At 54.1% G+C, this 13,056-nt stretch overlaps 1 long non-coding RNA gene across 1 annotated transcript; it reads left to right on the top strand.

Annotated features, from left to right (window-relative positions):
* Positions 1 to 4,106: 4,106 nt before the first annotated feature.
* LOC144740377 (uncharacterized) lies at positions 4,107 to 12,616 on the top strand. Its single transcript, XR_013589629.1, has 3 exons — positions 4,107 to 4,212; positions 9,474 to 9,523; positions 12,545 to 12,616. It is a non-coding gene; the product is annotated as an uncharacterized LOC144740377 (long non-coding RNA).
* The last annotated feature ends 440 nt before the right edge of the window (positions 12,617 to 13,056 follow it).

Raw genomic sequence — 13,056 nt, 5'->3', positions numbered from 1 at the left:
ACTCACCCACCCACCCACCCCCTCACCCACCCACCCACCCCCTCACCCACCCACCCACTCACCCACCCTCTCACCCACCCACTCACCCACCCACCCACTCAACCACTCACTCACCCACTCACTCACTCAGTCACGCACTCGCTCAGTCACTCACCCACTCACTCAGTCACTCACTCGCTCAGTCACTCACTCACCCCACCCACCCCCTCACCCACTCACCCACTCACCCACCCACCCACCCACTCACCCACCCACCCACTCACCCACCCACTCACTCACCCACCCACTCAACCACTCACTCACCCATTCGCTCATCCACTCACTCACCCACTCACTCACGCACTCGCTCACTCACTCACCCACTCACTCAGTTACTCACTCGCTCAGTCACTCACTCACCCACCCACTTTCTCAACCACCCACTCACTCACCCACCCCCTCACCCACCCACCCACCCACCCACTCACCCACCCACCCACTCACCCACCCACCCACTCAACCACTCAGCCACTCACCCACTCGCTCACCCACTCACTCACTCAGTCACTCACTCAGTCACTCACCCACTCACTCACCCACTCACTCACCCACTCACCCACTCACTCACCCAGTCACCCACTCAGTTACTCACTCACTCACTCACCCACCCCCTCACTCACCCACTCACCCACCCACTCACACACCCACCCAGCCACCCACCCACCCACCCGCTCACCCACTCACCCACCCCCTCACCCACCCACCCACTCAACCACTCAGCCACTCACCCACTCGCTCACCCACTCACTCACCCAGTCACCCACTCAGTTACTCACTCGCTCATTCACCCACCCACTCACCCACCCCACCCACCCACTCACCCACCCACTCACCCACCCACCCACTCACCCACCCACTCACTCACCCACCCACTCAACCACTCACTCACCCATTCGCTCAGTCACTCGCTCATCCACTCACTCACCCACTCACGCACTCGCTCAGTCACTCACCCACTCACTCAGTTACTCACTCGCTCAGTCACTCACTCACCCACCCACTTTCTCAACCACTCACTCACCCACCCCCTCACCCACCCACTCACCCACCCACTCACCCACCCACCCACCCACCCACCCACTCACCCACCCACCCACTCACCCACTCACTCACCCACCCCCTCACCCACCCACCCACTCACCCACCCACCCACTCACCCACCCACTCACTCACCCACCCACCCCCTCACCCACCCACCCACCCACCCACTCACCCACCCACCCACTCACCCACCCCCTCACCCACCCACCCACCCACTCACCCACCCACTCACCCACCCCCTCACCCACCCACCCACCCACTCACCCACCCACCCACTCACCCACTCAACCACTCAGCCACTCACCCACTCGCTCACCCACTCACTCACCCAGTCACCCACTCAGTTACTCACTCGCTCATTCACCCACCCACTCACCCACCCACTCACCCACCCCACTCACTCACTCACCCACCCACTCAACCACTCACTCACCCATTCGCTCAGTCACTCGCTCATCCACTCACTCACCCACTCACTCACGCACTCGCTCAGTCACTCACCCACTCACTCAGTTACTCACTCGCTCAGTCACTCACTCACCCACCCACTTTCTCAACCACTCACTCACCCACCCCCTCACCCACCCACCCACCCACTCACCCACTCAACCACTCAGCCACTCACCCACTCGCTCACCCACTCACTCACTCAGTCACTCACTCAGTCACTCACCCACTCACTCACCCACTCACCCGCTCACTCACCCGGTCACCCACTCAGTTACTCACTCACTCACTCACTCACCCACCCCCTCACTCACCCACTCACCCACCCACTCACCCACCCACTCACTCACCCACCCACCCACTCACTCAACCACCCACCCACCCACCCGCCCATCCACTCACCCACCCACCCATCCACTCACCCACCCACCCACTCACCCACCCACTCAACCACTCGCTCATCCACTCACTCACCCCCTCACCCACCCCCTCACCCACCCCCTCACTCACCCCCTCACCCACCCCCTCACTCACCCACTCACCCACCCCCTCACTCACCCACCCACCCCCTCACCCACTCACTCACCCATCCACTCACCCACCCACCCACTCATCCACCCACTCACTCACCCACTCACCCACTCACTCACCCACCCACTCACCCACCCACCCACTCACCCACCCACCCACCCACTCACCCACCCCCTCACCCACCCACCCACCCACTCACCCACCCACCCACCCACTCACCCACCCACCCACTCACCCACCCCCTCACCCACCCACCCACTCACCCACCCACCCACTCACCCACCCACCCACTCACCCACCCACCCACCCACTCACCCACCCACCCACTCAACCACTCAGCCACTCACCCACTCGCTCACCCACTCACTCACCCAGTCACCCACTCAGTTACTCACTCGCTCATTCACCCACCCACTCACCCACCCACCCACTCACCCACCCACTCACTCACTCACCCACCCACTCAACCACTCACTCACCCATTCGCTCAGTCACTCGCTCATCCACTCACTCACCCACTCACTCACGCACTCGCTCAGTCACTCACCCACTCACTCAGTTACTCACTCGCTCAGTCACTCACTCACCCACCCACTTTCTCAACCACTCACTCACCCACCCCCTCACCCACCCACCCACCCACCCACTCACCCACCCACCCACTCAACCACTCAGCCACTCACCCACTCGCTCACCCACTCACTCACTCAGTCACTCACTCAGTCACTCACCCACTCACTCACCCACTCACCCACTCACTCACCCAGTCACCCACTCAGTTACTCACTCACTCACCCACCCCCTCACTCACCCACTCACCCACCCACTCACCCACCCACTCACTCACCCACCCACCCACCCACTCACTCACTCACTCACCCCACCCACCCATCCACTCACCCACCCACCCACCCACTCACCCACCCACCCACCCACTCAACCACTCGCTCATCCACTCACTCACCCCCTCACCCACCCCCTCACCCACCCCCTCACTCACCCCCTCACCCACCCCCTCACTCACCCACTCACCCACCCCCTCACTCACCCACCCACCCCCTCACCCACTCACTCACCCACCCACTCACCCACCCACCCACTCACCCACCCACTCACCCACCCACCCACCCACTCACCCACCCACCCACCCACTCACCCACCCCCTCACCCACCCACCCGCCCACTCACCCACCCACCCACTCACCCACCCACCCACCCACTCCACCCACCCACCCACTCAACCACTCAGCCACTCACCCACTCACTCACCCACTCACTCACCCAGTCACCCACTCAGTTATTCACTCGCTCATTCACCCACCCACTCGCCCACCCACCCACTCACCCACCCACTCACTCACTCACTCACCCACCCACTCAACCACTCACTCACCCATTCGCTCAGTCACTCGCTCATCCACTCACTCACCCACTCACTCACGCACTCGCTCAGTCACTCACCCACTCACTCAGTTACTCACTCGCTCAGTCACTCACTCACCCACCCACTTTCTCAACCACTCACTCACCCACCCCCCTCACCCACCCACCCACCCACTCACCCACCCACCCACTCAACCACTCAGCCACTCACCCACTCGCTCACCCACTCACTCACTCAGTCACTCACTCAGTCACTCACCCACTAACTCACCCACTCACCCACTCACTCACCCAGTCACCCACTCAGTTACTCACTCATTCACTCACCCACCCCCTCACTCACCCACTCACCCACCCACTCACCCACCCACTCACTCACCCACCCACCCACCCACTCACTCACCCACCCACCCACCCATCCACTCACCCATCCACTCACCCACCCACCCATCCACTCACCCACCCACCCACTCACCCACCCACCCACCCACTCAACCACTCGCTCATCCACTCACTCACCCCCTCACCCACCCCCTCACCCACCCCCTCACTCACCCCCTCACCCACCCCCTCACTCACCCACTCACCCACCCCCTCACTCACCCACCCACCCACCCACTCACCCACCCACTCACTCACCCACCCACTCACCGCTCTCTTATCAAGTCTGTGCGCTCTCCCTCTGCGCAGGTGTTCCCCAGCCAAGATGCACTGGACCAGCCCGACTTCAACGTGGTCGACTACATCAACAGCTTGTTCCCCACCGAGCAGGTGACAGGGCACAGACAAAGCTGCCCCGGGTAGCCTCACGCGCGCTGCTGGGGCAAGGGCGGAAGACTCCGCTGTGGCTGGGAGATGTTGACTACCTCGCCTGGTCTGCAGGAGGTCGTGGGTTCGATTTTGTGACCCTGTGAGATGTTGACTACCTCGCCTGGTCTACAGGAGGTCGTGGGTTCGATCTCCGACCCTGACGACGCCTACTGCTGTATGTTTGGCACCAGGAGATGTTGACTTCCTCGCCTGGTCTACAGGAGGTCGTGGGTTCGATCCCGTGACCCTGTGAGATGTTGACTACCTCGCCTGGTCTACAGGAGGTCGTGGGTTCGATCCCGTGACCCTGTGAGATGTTGACTACCTCGCCTGGTCTACAGGAGGTCGTGGGTTCGATCCCGTGACCCTGCGAGATGTTGACTACCTCGCCTGGTCTACAGGAGGTCGTGGGTTCGATCTCCGACCCTGACGATGCCTACTGCTGTATATTTGGCACCAGGAGATGTTGACTTCCTCGCCTGGTCTACAGGAGGTCGTGGGTTCGATCCCGACCCTGTGAGATGTTGACTACCTCGCCTGGTCTACAGGAGGTCGTGGGTTCGATCCCGTGACCCTGCGAGATGTTGACTACCTCGCCTGGTCTGCAGGAGGTCGTGGGTTCGATCCCGTGACCCTGTGAGATGTTGACTACCTCGCCTGGTCTGCAGGAGGTCGTGGGTTCTATCCCATGACCCTGGGAGATGTTGACTACCTCGCCTGGTCTGCAGGAGGTCGTGGGTTCTATCCCATGACCCTGGGAGATGTTGACTACCTCGCCTGGTCTACAGGAGGTCGTGGGTTCTATCCCATGACCCTGGGAGATGTTGACTACCTCGCCTGGTCTACAGGAGGTCGTGGGTTCGATCCCATGACCCTGTGAGATGTTGACTACCTCGCCTGGTCTACAGGAGGTCGTGGGTTCGATCCCATGACCCTGTGAGATGTTGACTACCTCGCCTGGTCTGCAGGAGGTCGTGGGTTCGATCCCATGACCCTGTGAGATGTTGACTACCTCGCCTGGTCTGCAGGAGGTCGTGGGTTCTATCCCGTGTAACCCTGCTGCTGTTGCTGTATATTTGGAGTCTGCGTCTCTCCTTCCCCGTGATGGTCGCTTGGAATTTTTCTCCGGGTCCTCCGGTTATTCACCCTCCTCATTTCCAGTGGACATCTCTCGGCGTTTCAGAGTGTTTGGGTTGCTGCTGTAAATGTCCAGGCGATGACGATGATGATGATATCAGTCACCTGGTAAAGCTGCTTTTAAATTTCGATTAAAAGCTTCTTCCGTGACTGCAGGGATTCATCTTCTCGGTTCTTTCGGTAAAGTCGTCACGTAGAAGGGAAGTAATAAAACAATAAAAATAAAACATAAAATAATAAAAATAAAACATAATAAAATAATAAAAAATAAAACATAATAAAATAATAAAAGTAAAACATAATAAAATAATAAAAAATAAACATAATAAAATAATAAAAATAAAACATAATAAAATAATTCTCACGACGTTTCGGCCACAACGCAAGCAGCCGTCCTCAGGTGAAGAACAGGTCTGTCGGAAAGACAGCGTCTGAATGAGCACCACCATGCTTGGCAGCGTATAGACTTAAATATATACTTAAATATATACTTAAATATACGCTGCCAAGCTTGGTGGTGTTCAGAAGAACAGGTCTGTCGGAAAGACAGCGTCTGAATGAGCACCACCAAGCTTGGCAGCGTATATACTTAAATATATACTTAAATATACGCTGCCAAGCTTGGTGGTGTTCAGAAGAACAGGTCTGTCGGAAAGACAGCGTCTGAATGAGCACCACCAAGCTTGGCAGCGTATATACTTAAATATATACTTAAATATACGCTGCCAAGCTTGGTGGTGTTCAGAAGAACAGGGCTGTCGGAAAGACAGCGTCTGAATGAGCACCACCAAGCTTGGCAGCGTATAAACTTAAATATATACTTAAATATATACTTAAATATACGCTGCCAAGCTTGGTGGTGTTCAGAAGAACAGCTCTGTCGGAAAGACAGCGTCTGAATGAGCACCACCAAGCTTGGCAGCGTATATACTTAAATAAATACTTAAATATACGCTGCCAAGCTTGGTGGTGTTCAGAAGAACAGGGCTGTCGGAAAGATAGCGTCTGAATGAGCACCACCAAGCTTGGCAGCGTATATACTTAAATATATACTTAAATATACGCTGCCAAGCTTGGTGGTGTTCAGAAGAACAGGTCTGTCGGAAAGACAGCGTCTGAATGAGCACCACCAAGCTTGGCAGCGTATAAACTTAAATATATACTTAAATTTATACTTAAATATACGCTGCCAAGCTTGGTGGTGTTCAGAAGAACAGGTCTGTCGGAAAGACAGCGTCTGAATGAGCACCACCAAGCTTGGCAGCGTATAAACTTAAATATATACTTAAATAAATACTTAAATATACGCTGCCAAGCTTGGTGGTGTTCAGAAGAACAGGGCTGTCGGAAAGACAGTGTCTGAATGAGCACCACCAAGCTTGGCAGCGTATATACTTAAATAAATACTTAAATATACGCTGCCAAGCTTGGTGGTGTTCAGAAGAACAGGGCTGTCGGGAAGACAGCGTCTGAATGAGCACCACCATGCTTGGCAGCGTATATACTTAAATATATACTTAAATATATACTTAAATATACGCTGCCAAGCTTGGTGGTGTTCAGAAGAACAGGTCTGTCGGAAAGACAGCGTCTGAATGAGCACCACCAAGCTTGGCAGCGTATATACTTAAATATAAACTTAAATATACGCTGCCAAGCTTGGTGGTGTTCAGAAGAACAGGTCTGTCGGAAAGACAGCGTCTGAATGAGCACCACCAAGCTTGGCAGCGTATATACTTAAATAAATACTTAAATATACGCTACCAAGCTTGGTGGTGTTCAGAAGAACAGGGCTGTCGGAAAGACAGCGTCTGAATGAGCACCACCATGCTTGGCAGCGTATATACTTAAATATATACTTAAATATACGCTGCCAAGCTTGGTGGTGTTCAGAAGAACAGGTCTGTCGGAAAGACAGCGTCTGAATGAGCACCACCAAGCTTGGCAGCGTATATACTTAAATATATACTTAAATAAATACTTAAATATACGCTGCCAAGCTTGGTGGTGTTCAGAAGAACAGGTCTGTCGGAAAGACAGCGTCTGAATGAGCACCACCAAGCTTGGCAGCGTATATACTTAAATATACGCTGCCAAGCTTGGTGGTGTTCAGAAGAACAGGTCTGTCGGAAAGACAGCGTCTGAATGAGCACCACCAAGCTTGGCAGCGTATATACTTAAATAAATACTTAAATATACGCTACCAAGCTTGGTGGTGTTCAGAAGAACAGGGCTGTCGGAAAGACAGCGTCTGAATGAGCACCACCAGGCTTGGCAGCGTATATACTTAAATAAATACTTAAATAAATACTTAAATATACGCTGCCAAGCTTGGTGGTGTTCAGAAGAACAGGTCTGTCGGAAAGACAGCGTCTGAATGAGCACCACCAAGCTTGGCAGCGTATATACTTAAATAAATACTTAAATATACGCTACCAAGCTTGGTGGTGTTCAGAAGAACAGGGCTGTCGGAAAGACAGCGTCTGAATGAGCACCACCAGGCTTGGCAGCGTATATACTTAAATAAATACTTAAATAAATACTTAAATATACGCTGCCAAGCTTGGTGGTGTTCAGAAGAACAGGTCTGTCGGAAAGACAGCGTCTGAATGAGCACCACCAAGCTTGGCAGCGTATATACTTAAATATATACTTAAATAAATACTTAAATATACGCTGCCAAGCTTGGTGGTGTTCAGAAGAACAGGTCTGTCGGAAAGACAGCGTCTGAATGAGCACCACCAAGCTTGGCAGCGTGTATTTAAGCTGCTGGGTTAGGGGAGGAAGGGCGCCTTGACACAGGAATTTGCATATCAACAGATACGCTGCCAAGCTCCCTCACCACGTGTCTCTCTCACCACGTGTCTCTCTGTGTCTCTCACCACGTGTCTCTCTGTCTCTCTCTGTCTCTCTGTGTCTCTGTCTCTCTGTCTCTCTCACCACGTGTCTCTCTGTGTCTCTCACCACGTGTCTCTCTGTCTCTCTCTGTCTCTCTGTGTCTCTGTCTCTCTGTCTCTCTCACCACGTGTCTCTCTCTCTGTGTCTCTCCGTGTCTCTCTCACCACGTGTCTCTCTCTGTGTCTCTCTGTGTCTCTCTGTCTCTCCGTGTCTCTCTTTGTGTCTCTCTCTGTGTCTCTCCGTGTCTCTCTCACCGTGTGTCTCTCTCTGTGTCTCTCTGTGTGTCTCTCTGTCTCTCTGTCTCTCTCTCTGTCTCTATGTGTCTCTCTGTGTCTCTCTCTGTCTCTCCGTGTCTCTCTCACCACGTGTCTCTCTGCGTGTCTCTCACCACGTGTCTCTCTCTGTGCGTGTCTCTCTCTGTGTCTCTCCGTGTCTCTCTCACCACGTGTCTCTCTGTGTGTGTGTCTCACCATGTGTCTCTCTCTGTGTGTCTCTCTCACCACGTGTCTCTCTCACCACGTGTCTCTCTCACCACGTGTCTCTCTGCGTGTCTCTCACCATGTCTCTCTCTGTGTCTCTCTGTGTGTCTCTCTGTCTCTCTCTCTGTCTCTCTGTGTCTCTCTGTGTCTCTCTCTGTCTCTCCGTGTCTCTCTCACCACGTGTCTCTCTCACCACGTGTCTCTCTGCGTGTGTCTCTCTCCGTGTCTCTCTCACCACGTGTCTCTCTCACTACGTGTCTCTCTGCGTGTCTCTCACCATGTCTCTCTCTGTGTCTCTCACCACGTGTCTCTCTGTGTCTCTCTGTGTGTCTCTCTGCGTGTCTCTCTCACCACGTGTCTCTCTGCGTGTCTCTCACCACGTGTGTCTCTGTGTCTCTCTCACCACGTGTCTCTCTGTGTGTGTGTCTCACCGTGTGTCTCTCTCTGTGTCTCTCTCTGTGTCTCTCTCACCACGTGTCTCTCTCACCACGTGTCTCTCTGCGTGTCTCTCACCATGTCTCTCTCTGTGTCTCTCTGCGTGTCTCTCTCACCACGTGTCTCTCTGTGTCTCTCTCACCACGTGTCTCTCTGTGTGTCTCTCTGCGTGTCTCTCTCACCACGTGTCTCTCTGCGTGTCTCTCTCCGTGTCTCTCTCACCACGTCTGTCTGTGTGTCTCTCTGTGTGTGTCTCTCTGCGTGTGTCTCCAGTCGCTCACGAACATCGACGAAGTTGTCAGCAAAATCCGGCTGAAGATCCGGTGAGAATTCACATCCATCACAAACTCTCATCATCATCATCATCTCTCATCATCATCATCTCTCATCATCATCATCATCTCTCATCATCATCATCATCTCTCATCATCATCATCATCTCTCATCATCATCATCATCATCTCTCATCATCATCATCATCTCTCACTCATCATCATCAGCATCTCTCATCATCATCATCATCTCTCATCATCATCATCATCTCTCATCATCATCATCATCATCTCTCATCATCATCATCATCTATCATCATCATCATCATCTCATCATCATCATCATCATCTCTCATCATCATCATCATCTTTCATCATCATCATCATCTCTCATCATCATCATCTCATCATCATCATCTCTCATCATCATCTCATCATCTCTCATCATCATCATCTCTCATCATCATCATCATCTCTCATCATCATCATCTCTCATCATCATCATCATCATCTCTCATCATCATCATCATCTCTCATCATCATCATCATCTCTCATCATCATCTCATCATCATCATCATCTCATCATCATCATCATCTCATCATCATCATCATCATCTCTCATCATCATCATCATCTCTCATCATCATCTTTCATCATCATCATCATCATCTCTCATCATCATCATCATCATCTCATCATCATCATCATCATCTCATCATCATCATCTCTCATCATCATCATCATCATCTCTCATCATCATCATCTCTCATCATCATCATCTCTCATCATCATCATCATCATCTCTCATCATCATCATCATCTCTCATCATCATCATCATTTCTCATCATCATCATCTCTCATCATCATCATCATCATCTCTCATCATCATCATCTCATCATCATCATCATCATCTCTCATCATCATCATCATCATCATCTCTCATCATCATCATCATCTCTCATCATCATCATCATCTCTCATCATCATCATCTCATCATCATCATCATCTCTCATCATCATCATCTCATCATCATCATCATCTCTCATCATCATCATCTCTCATCATCATCATCATCTCTCATCATCATCATCTCTCATCATCATCATCATCTCTCATCATCATCATCTCTCATCATCATCATTTCTCATCATCATCATCTCTCATCATCATCATCATCATCTCTCATCATCATCATCTCTCATCATCATCATCATCATCTCTCATCATCATCATCTCATCATCATCATCTCATCATCATCTCTCATCATCATCATCATCTCTCATCATCATCATCATCTCTCATCATCATCATTATCATCTCTCATCATCATCATCATCTCTCATCATCATCATCATCATCTCCGATCATCATCATCATCATCTCTCATCATCATCATCATCATCATCTATCTCTCATGCACGCAGTCTTCATATCTCCTGACCCCCGTGTCTCTCTCCCCGTGTCTCTCTCCCCGTGTCTCTCCCCGTGTCTTTCCCCGCGTCTCTACCCGTGTCTCTCCCCGTGTCTCTCTACCCGTGTCTTTCCCCGTGTCTCTCCCCGTGTCTCTCCCCGTGTCTCTCCCCGTGTCTCTACCCGTGTCTCTCCCGTGTCTCTCTCCCCGTGTCTCTCTCGCCGTGTCTTTCCCCGTGTCTCTCCCCGTGTCTCTCCCCGTGTCTCTCCCCGTGTCTCTCCCGTGTCTCTACCCGTGTCTCTCCCCGTGTCTCTCTCCCCGTGTCTCTCCCCGTGTCTCTCCCCGTGTCTCTCCCCGTGTCTCTCCCCGCGTCTCTCTCCCCGTGTCTCTCTCCCCGTGTCTCTCTCCCCGTGTCTCTCTCCCCGTGTCTCCGTGTCTCTCTCCCCGTGTCTCTCTCCCCGTGTCTCTCTCCCCGTGTCTCTCCCCCCGTGTCTCTCCCACCGTGTCTCTCTCCCCATGTCTCTCTCCCCGTGTCTCCGTGTCTCTCCCCGTGTCCCTCTCCCCGTGTCTCTCTCCCCGTGTCTCTCTCCCCGTGTCTCTCTCCCCGTGTCTCTCTCCCCGTGTCTCTCCCCGTGTCTCTCTCCCCGTGTCTCTCTCCCGTGTCTCCGTGTCTCTCCCCGTGTCTCTCCCCGTGTCTCTCCCCGTGTCTCTCCCCGTGTCTCTCCCGCGTCTCTCTCCCCGTGTCTCTCTCCCCGTGTCTCTCTCCCCGTGTCTCTCTCCCCGTGTCTCCGTGTCTCTCTCCCCGTGTCTCTCTCCCCGTGTCTCTCTCCCCGTGTCTCTCCCCCCGTGTCTCTCCCACCGTGTCTCTCTCCCATGTCTCTCTCCCGTGTCTCCGTGTCTCTCCCGTGTCCCTCTCCCCGTGTCTCTCTCCCCGTGTCTCTCTCCCCGTGTCTCTCTCCCCGTGTCTCTCCCACCGTGTCTCTCTCCCCGTGTCTCTCTCCCCGTGTCTCCGTGTCTCTCCCCGTGTCCCTCTCCCGTGTCTCTCTCCCCGTGTCCCCGTGTCTCCCCGTGTCTCTCTCCCCGTGTCTCTCTCCCCGTGTCTCTCCCCGTGTCTCTCCCCGTGTCTCTCTCCCCGTGTCTCCCCGTGTCTCTCCCCCGTGTCTCTCTCCCCGTGTCTCCCGTGTCTCTCTCCCCGTGTCTCTCCCCGTGTCTCTCCCCGTGTCTCTCCCGTGTCTCTCTCCCGTGTCTCCCCGTGTCTCTCCCCCCGTGTCTCTCTCCCCGTGTCTCCCCGTGTCTCTCTCCCCGTGTCTCTCTCCCGTGTCTCTCCCCGTGTCTCTCCCGTGTCTCTCCCCGTGTCTCTCTCCCCGTGTCTCCCCGTGTCTCTCCCCCGTGTCTCTCTCCCGTGTCTCTCCCCCGTGTCTCTCTCCCCGTGTCTCTCTCCCCGTGTCTCTCCCGTGTCTCTCTCCCCGTGTCTCCCCGTGTCTCTCCCCCCGTGGTCTCTCTCCCCGTGTCTCCCCGTGTCTCTCCCCCGTGTCTCTCTCCCGTGTCTCTCCCCCGTGTCTCTCTCCCCGTGTCTCTCCCCCCGTGTCTCTCTCCCCGTGTCTCTCCCCCCGTGTCTCTCCCCCGTGTCTCTCTCCCCGTGTCTCCGTGTCTCAGGAGGCTGGATGAGGAGATCCGTGTTGTCGTTCGCGGTCAAACCAACGTGGGCCAAGATGGACGGCAGGTGAGGATTCATTCACTCACTCATTCACCCACCACTCACTCACTCACTCACCCCACCACTCACTCACTCACTCACTCACTCACCCCACCACTCACTCACTCATTCACTCCACCACTCACTCACTCACTCACCCCACCACTCACTCACTCATTCACTCCACCACTCACTCACTCATCACTCCACCACTCACTCACTCACTCACTCACCCCACCACTCACTCACTCACTCACCCCACCACTCACTCACTCACTCACTCACTCACCCACCACTCACTCACTCACTCACCCACCACTCACTCACTCACTCACCCCACCACTCACTCACTCACTCACCCCACCACTCACTCACTCACTCACCCCACCACTCACTCACTCACCCCACCACTCACTCACTCACTCACTCACCCCACCACCTCACTCACTCACTCACCCCACCACTCACTCAC

Source organism: Lampetra planeri, unplaced genomic scaffold (assembly GCF_965212315.1).
Source record: "Lampetra planeri unplaced genomic scaffold, kcLamPlan1.2.h2 scaffold_2097, whole genome shotgun sequence".
Lineage (NCBI taxonomy): Eukaryota > Metazoa > Chordata > Hyperoartia > Petromyzontiformes > Petromyzontidae > Lampetra > Lampetra planeri.
Note: the sequence above shows the minus strand (reverse complement) of the source record. Positions and strands in the feature narration are given on the sequence as shown.